General features: G+C 32.7%; 1 pseudogene; it reads right to left on the bottom strand.

Moving 5' to 3' along the window:
• Positions 1-2,781: 2,781 nt before the first annotated feature.
• On the bottom strand, positions 2,782-2,900 carry LOC118609527 (annotated as a pseudogene).
• Positions 2,901-8,645: the final 5,745 nt, after the last annotated feature.

Here is an 8,645-nt window from a genome sequence, read left to right as displayed (position 1 = left end):
ACTCAGGTAAGCACATTTGCCTACTTCACCACACCTAAGCAGCATCTGGGACACAGGAGTCATCAGTATTAGACTCAAAGGGAACCTCACTGTGTCAAATTTCAGGGAAAAGCAGCACATGATTACAGAAAACAGACTACTATAGTGAAATTTTATATGTTCATTATCAGTGCTTAGTCCCGATTTCTTAGTATTAAAATACAAAATTCTCAAATGTCTGAAGGCGGAATGGAATAGTTGAAATATATGTGAAATTTGAGAGAAACTGTACAATTTAATTATATATTATTGTATACATACATGTTTCGAGAAAGAATGAAAGTGAGAAAAGGGAGAGAAGGGAAAGTAGAGAACTAGGGGGATAGGAAAATAGTAGTAGTGAAAGAGAACATTTAAATTCAAGGGGTATCAGGCTTTTGGAAACTAGAAGAATGAAAAAAGTTTCCTGATATTATAGAGATTACAATATTCTTGGGAATATAGGCTAGAAACTGAAACTAATAGTAGCAAACAATTTTTTGTCACCACATAACTAGAATGTAAGCTACCTCAAGAAGTTTTTTGTCACGTTTTCATTAACGTTTCCTGACTTCCTACAAGAGTCCGACATTTAGTAGTTATTCAATATTTCTTGAATGAATTTATTTGATGAATTAATATAATGTTTTCCTTAGATACCTTGAAATTAATTGCTTATTAGATACATTAAAATGTTTTTAAAGAATGAGATTATCTTGGTTTAGTTTGGTGATATTTGAAATGTGTTGGTAGAATTTAGGCTACTAGATTTCAGGTAGTTAGAAATGAGGGGTTAGGCGTAGCTCATTAATTTCTGGTTTCACTACATTTATGAAGCAGTTGTCATATGCCTATCAATATGGTAGGTCGTATGAATACTTAGATAAAAGACACAATATCTGGCTCCATGGAGCCTATATCCTAAGAAAAACAAGACAAAATCAGTCATTACACACAATGAATATTTGCAATATGGTAAAAACAATAGGCCAGAGGTACAGATAAGGACACAGCATAAGTGACTAGTGAACCTTGAAGAGATAAAGAGGAATGCCTGGAGGAAGTGGTAACTTGGCTGTTTCTGAAAGACAAGAGTGGAACAATCAGAAGGAAAAGAGAGAAATGCTTTCTAGCCACCAGGAGTGACCCCTACAAATGCCTTGGGGTTTGAGAGAGTGCTTAGGAAACCGGAAGTAGGGAAGTTTCCATGGAGGAGTGGCGGGACGTCGCATGCTCAGCTAGAGCTTGGATTTTATGCCATCGGCGTTGGGAGTCATGAAAAAATTTCATGCTGGGAGTTATGCGAATAGGTTTCATTGAGAAAGGTCATCTACAGAAACAAGAATTCTGGGAGGCGTCTCAGAACATGAGAATGAATTAAACATAGTTGAGAAAGGACATGAGGAAAGTATAGTTCTGTGATTAAAATAAGAAATGGTGAGGAGTTGAACTAACACAAGAGCAACTAGAATAAAGTGAGAAGGATAAACATCAAAAGGTAAATAATCACGGCTGATATTGTGTATTTTTTATGTGCCGTACACTCTTATGAGTGTTTTACATTTATTAACCCTTTTAATTTATACAACAACTGGATACAGTATGCGTTATTATGACAAATCCCATTTTACAGGTGAGGAAAGTAGAGCTCAGATTAAGTCATTCACTGAATATTTCAGCTATTATACAATCAGTAAGTGGCCCAAACAATTTAAATTCAGAATCAGGTGGTGAATGAAGCATTCTTTAAACACCTATTTATTCTCCTGAGTGAAATACTTTGGGCTCTAAGTATCTGGAAACCTCAAATTAGACTGGCTTAAACAACAAAATTAATTGCCTCAAATCATAAGAACCTGATGGCAGTTTTCTAAACTGTTTTAATGGCTCAACACCGTCATCAAGGGCATAGATTAGCTTCCATCTCTGTGTTCTGCCATCTTCATTTTTGGCTTTGCTATTATGGTTACAAATATCATAGTAACCAGTTATAAATATCATAGTAAGTCAAAATCGGAGATAGAAAAAAATCTTAGTTATAAGCTCAAGTATTTATTAAAATCTTACTAAATAGGACTGCAACACGTGGCCACCCTTAAACCTCTCTGAGCTAGGAAATGGAAAGACTGTGACTGGCTCGGTCCACTCAGCATCTACTTCTGTGTAGAGTTGGGGTCAAGGTCTCCTGAGTAATGAAGGGGAGAGGATAATATTGGAACAAAGTAGAAATTCAGTTAGCAGATGTAAAGAGTGAGAATGAATGTTGGATAGACAACATTCTATTGTCTGTTGTCTGCTACTGTCGAAAAGCAGACAAAAGTAAAAACAAAACAAAAAAAGAATCAGCAAGAATAGGAGAGGTAAAAAGAAAATGATAATAGTGGTTTAAGAAAGAGTACTCTCAGGTAAAGCCTGAAAAAAATGTTTTTTTTCCATTTTAATTTACATTGAAAAAAATAAGATTTTCTTTTCTTTCTCTTTTCCTTCTTGCTCTCTCCCCCAACACTCTTCTATTCTCCTTTTTTTTCTCCCTTGAAATATTATAATGAGATAAGGTAGGAAAGTAAAGCCTGGTTTGTGGAAGAAATAGAAGATGAGGAACCAAAGAGTAAAGACTATTCTTTAAGTTTCACTGTGAAGGAAGAGAAAAAGTGGTAGCTAGAAAAAAAAAATTTTTTTTTTTTTTGGTGAGGCAATCCTTGGTTGACCTCACAAGTGCAAGGACCTTATAAGTTTACAATTCTTTATTTTTTAAATTTTTTATGCCAACAGTACCTGGTCTTCCTAGGTGGTCTCACATCCAAGTACTAATCAGGCCCAACCCTGCTTAGCTTCCAAGATCAGATGGGATCAGGCTTGTTCAGGGTGGCATGCCTGTAGACAAAATATTTTTGACATCTTCATAGAAATCAATGAATATCTTTATAGTTTTATGATTTCCAAAATAATACACATACCTTTCAAAATTCAGAGTATTAAAATATATGTACAAAATGATAGTCTTTCAAATTACACCAAAAATTCAATTTAAGTTTATGTATATGCTTATATATATAAGTATAGTCATAATCTTTGGCAGTTTTCTTTTCATAAATTAATATGTTAGAAACCATTTTACTGTTTTTTTAATTTAGGTATAATTGACATACATTATATTTCATGTATACAACATAATATTTTGATATTTGCATATGTTGCAAGATGATCACTACAATAAATATAGTTAATATTCATCATCATACATAGTTAACAGGATTTTTTCCCCTTACAATGAGAACTTTTAAGATTTACTTTTAGGAATTCCCAAATATGCAATATTGTGTTATTAACTATAGTCTCCATGCTTTAAATTACATTCCCATGACTTATTTGTAACTGAGAAGATCCCATTTTATATCAGTGCAGAAAGATTTCCCTAGTTTCTTTAGATGGTTGAATAATGTGCCATGTTTGACTATGGCATTTGTTGTATAACTAAATCTTTACTCATGGATATTATTTTTTTATTTTTTAATAATATACTCAATGAAGCAATCTTGAATTTTTGAATACAACAAATTTCCTAGGATGCAACTTGTAGGTGTATAATTCAGTAAAAAATAACTTATACTATTTTCAAATAGATCACCCCAGATTTCCACTGAATACATTTAGAGCTGAACACAACTTGAACAGCTTTCAATGTCAAAAACAAATGATCCCTCCTCTGTTCCTCTGTTAAACCCGATAGGATTAATCTCTGTTTTTTGTTATTTTTGTTTTTTGCCTTTGCTCATCTACAACATGCTACTTATATCTCATAAGAACACATTCTTTACTGGGCATTATAAGAAAATCAGGGTGAACATGTCTGTTTTATCCTTTTGTCTCTTTCAGCAGTTTGCATAGTAAGGACTGTATAAACATTCGTTGAATCGACTTTGATAAATGAGTGAATAAAAGTTAATAGAAACAAAATGTTGGTGTAAAACAAAACACATGTAGTTGTATCCTAATTTGATTACATAAAGATGTTTAAAAAATCACATATGTGAATCTATAGGTATATTATTTTTAATTTTATATTTAAAATTTTCTTGATCTCTGAACAAGCTGGATTCATAACGAAACTCATGTAAAAACTACCAAAACGTCCTAGGTTGTTTAAGAAGCAGAATCTATCTTTTGATCATAATGCATTTGAAAGAGATAATTTATAAAAATAAATTAATAATTATACACAAAGATGCCCTTTTACAAAAAAATGTATATGGATATTAAGCATTTGCACTATGAAGTACTTGTTCAAAATCGTTGTGGTGACATTCCACTTAAAGCTGACAGTCTCCCTTGATCTCTGTGGCTGTGGGTTTGATTACAGCACGTCTTGATGAAGCTAATGAAAGGTTTTATAAAATCAACTCAGTTGAAAAGTATAATCCAGAGAAATGATGTTTGTCTTCTATTCTTAGAGCAGGTTGACCAATGTCTACTTTTTTTTAGCCCGGAATGAGATCAGTATAGACCACTCAAAAAGGCTTCACAGTGAAACTTTTTGCTTTATGCTAATAAGTACACATCTTATCACTGAAAAGAGGGACTTTTATCATTCCACAAATATTTAATAGTCACAGTAAAATCAAAGTCAGCTTTGTTCATTTCTCTAAAAGAAACTTCGAGTCATTGAGTCAAAGCTTCAACTGAGACAGCGCATTGCTCTTGCTGCTTGGTTCAATTATACCATTGTAACAAATGTGTATGAACAAAATGACTATGTAGGTATATAAGAATCATTTTCTATTTTACATATTTTTGTATATTGCTTCCCATTAAAGTAACATGCATAGAAGGCTAAATAAAAAGTGTTAGACTGTATTTTTATACGGTCCAAGTAGATAGAACTTTAGACGTTCTGTTCAATCTATAAGGTGATGTGAGCCCACCTGTACCTCCCCTCACATCGCCATTTACCCTTGTCCAGGCCCTCTTTATACATCACACCTGGAATATGTTATTCAGGTTTCCCTAATAGTGTTTTTTCTTTTCTCTTATTTGTTGAATCTAAAAGTGCCATTTTACAGTGGATTGGGTCATATGTCCAAGCTCCATTCATTGTAACTGTGCCGTGAGTTATGTACTCACCTCTGAGAGTTGAGTCACCAAAATTCTGCATAGTAAAAGATCATTCTTTAAGGAAGTATTCAACACTACTACTGAAAAGTGGGAAATGGAGATTATGTCAAAACAACAAATGTTAAGCCCCTATCTGAGAAATGCGATAATATTTATTTTGTAGGCATACATATTGTGTCCCTTTTTGAATTCTTTACATTAAAATGAAATATAATTAGTATATTTAAACTAATAAAGGTTAATTAAGTTGATCAAATATGAAAATTTTGAGAGATATAGTACATCTATCTAGGAACTTTTTTTTTTATTATTCACATACTATGACCGAATTGATTATGCATTGTATCATAAAGTTATTCATAAAATCTATAGTATCATATGATAGAGTACTTTTGATCCTTTGAGAAAGAACAAAAAAAGATACAATTTAGATTTAAATAGCAACTGATGTTTCAGCTGTATTTTACTCTTTAATTAGATATTTTCTTCTTAACACCAAACAATGTAATTTTTAATCAAAACCACACTTTTGAAGATTAAAGTTATAGGAAGTTTACTATCTTTCTTAAAACATTAGATAAATTACTAAGACTTTACATAACACTTAAGTTAATTAGTATAAAGTGCTTTACAAAGAACTTTCTTTTTTTCTCCTCATTTAGTGTTTGTAATTTCTCTGAGGAGATGCAACGGCATTTCTAAATGCAGTATTTGAAGAGCCATATTTAGGATGCTTGCAAATGTGGTTAAAGAAATAAACTAAATAAAGCTTGAGGCTCTATCTGACTCAACAGCCCAAACTGTTCACAAAGAATTTTGAAATATCAAGTTTTTTAAAGCTAATTACAATTATAGCATTGCATAATAGAGAAGCATTGGAAGACTACACTATAAGCTCTACTTATAGAAAGTATCTCAGACTCTACTTTGAGATCGTCATGATTTGTCTCAACTTTTAACTATTCATTAAAAATACCTCATCAACTTTTTAGTTAATAAGTAATAGTATTTTTTAAAAAATTTTAACTTTAACATTTTTCTCCAAATGACCAGTAAGTTTTAAAAATCTGCCATATTTCATAAGGTATAGTACTGCCTTTTGGCTCAATTGAATTATAAACTTTTTTTGAATCAGAGGGGACATTATGGATCACAAATAATTTATGTTGGTACTAGCCTCTCTCTATAGCTCAGATCATGTGGCTTTCCTTAAGATTGAAATCGGCCTCAAGAAGCAGTCAAATGCTTCTAAACAGAGGAAAGCCATACTAGTCATGTTGGAGTTTTGTCAAAGTATTTTCAATAGGAAAAATAGGTATTTCTTCCTGTATGATGATTTTGGGTAGACTTTGGAGAAAACTCAGTACATTTATGAGTGTTATTTGTTCTTCAGTAATTCATAAAGTAAACATTATAACTTTTACTATCTCTCCTTTTTTTATTGGACCAGTTTTCCCTCTTCCATCTTGTTTTCAATGAGTTCTGGGCAAAAATAGTCTCTCCAATAACATCTGGTTAAGGCTTGAGGTGACAGAGTTAGAAACAAGGGACCAAGCCCTTCCTCCTCTGAAGAGGCATACAGTTAGTCCCTGGTAGAGATCGCTTCTTGGACCTGGGTAGTGGGAGGAAGATGACAGACATTGAAGAGGAGGAGGATGAGAGCAAGAGAACTGCCACGAGGGCACACTCCAAAAGCCAGCACAGAATAGCATCCTTCCCACCAGCCTACCTCCCACGGAGATGCATAATATAATCAGAATAACAGATGGACTTAAAAATAGCAATAGTTCTTTTTTTTTTCCCGAATCCTTAGCAAAGATATTTGAGAAAAATATGTTTTAATCACCAAGATCCAGTATTAACAGTTCACTTTATTTAAAAGAAAAATGAACCCTCAGCATTAGGATATTCTACAATTATAAAAAGCTTTTATTTTGTGTATAAAATAGCAGTTTATATGACCTATTGAGCTTTTTACAATGCAGTTCTATTATTTCACTACCACAAAAAGTCAAAGTTGGCTACTCCAACATCCTCTATCATGTTCAGTCTCCTTAAAAGCTGGATGATATGACATATGTTTACACAAGCAATGTGGGAATTCTGAAAGGTCTCTGTAGAGGGAAGAGGACATGCACTTGTCTTCCTGTCATGCCACTGCTTGGAATTAGATGTGACATTGGAGGAGTAGCAGCCATCTTGTACCATAAGGAAAAGGGCCACGCCTCAAGGCAAAAGGCAGAGAGTTGAAAGTAAGTAGCCTGCGTCTCTAATGGCTTTGGAGCTGCCTTGCAAGTTGTAGACAGCCCAATATCCAGACATAATGAGGGAACCAAATAAAGCATTCCCTTGTTGAAGCTAATTATTTGGGATTTCTCTTATATGTAGTTGAACCTAATCTTAATCAATTAATTACCTTATCTAGAAATAGAGAACTGTTTTTAAAGCATAGTGGAGTAGAGATTTTGAGTGAATTTAAGTATTTTAATGTCTTTGTTAGCTTTCCAATTATATGTTTGAGTGTCTCTAAAACTTCAAAGTGTTGTGAAAAGGTGATTTTAATTTTATTTCAGTTTAAGTAACATTTATTTTCTTTGCAAACTCATTTTCACTATAAATTAGCTCTGAAAATAAAAGAGTAACTTAGACATAAATTTCAAGACATGCGATAAGTCAGTTGTCACCAAATATGGATTAGCAAAAATTGAATATCACTAAGATTTCCTGAAATGGTTATTTCCCTTCCTTTTCCTCAGAGTAATTACTGTGGAATATAGAGTATGCAATTATTTTTCTATATCACCAAATGTGGAGGAGTTGATGAGAATGACTACTCAAGTATTTTGGTGTGATTGCAAAATCTGCTGTTTTGTCCACAATAAGTCACTGTTTTCATGAGAATCACTACTGCTGAAATTCTAACAACTAAGGGAGAAGAACTGAATTTAAATCAACGAGTTTCCATCAGAATTTTTTTTTTTTGATAAATTGTATATATCTCACTCACAGCGCTTATATTCTCATTCTAAAAGAATTTAAAACATTGAACAGGAAGTGATATCATGGGGGGGGGGAGAGTGGAGTGTCAGGTAGTATACTTTAAAAAATATGGAGACATAAGAGTGGATTTTCTTCAGCATTGTTCTTCCTTTCTGGAACCATTACGATTTATTAATAAACGTAATAAATATACAAATTTATCCATTAATGACAATAGGGCCAATGGTTTATCCCTTATACAGTTGTGACAACAAAGCAGAAATTATGAGTAAACGATTAACGGAATCATTCTTTCCATTCTCCTCTTTATAATTCTCAAGTAACATTTTTATAAAATCCTAATTATCATAGATCTCAGAAATTTTGTTCTCTAATTTTTTTATAGTAGTTCTTCAGGAGAAGAGATTGAAGGTCTTATAATTGTATTGCTTTCTTTCATTAAAAAAAAGTGTTCTTTAATTTTTATCACTCGACAAAAAATTATACCTATAATGCAAAATGATGTAATTTCAAAA

This window comes from Rousettus aegyptiacus, unplaced genomic scaffold (assembly GCF_014176215.1).
Source record: "Rousettus aegyptiacus isolate mRouAeg1 unplaced genomic scaffold, mRouAeg1.p scaffold_m13_p_11, whole genome shotgun sequence".
NCBI lineage: Eukaryota > Metazoa > Chordata > Mammalia > Chiroptera > Pteropodidae > Rousettus > Rousettus aegyptiacus.
This window is presented reverse-complemented; position numbering and strand designations above follow the sequence as displayed.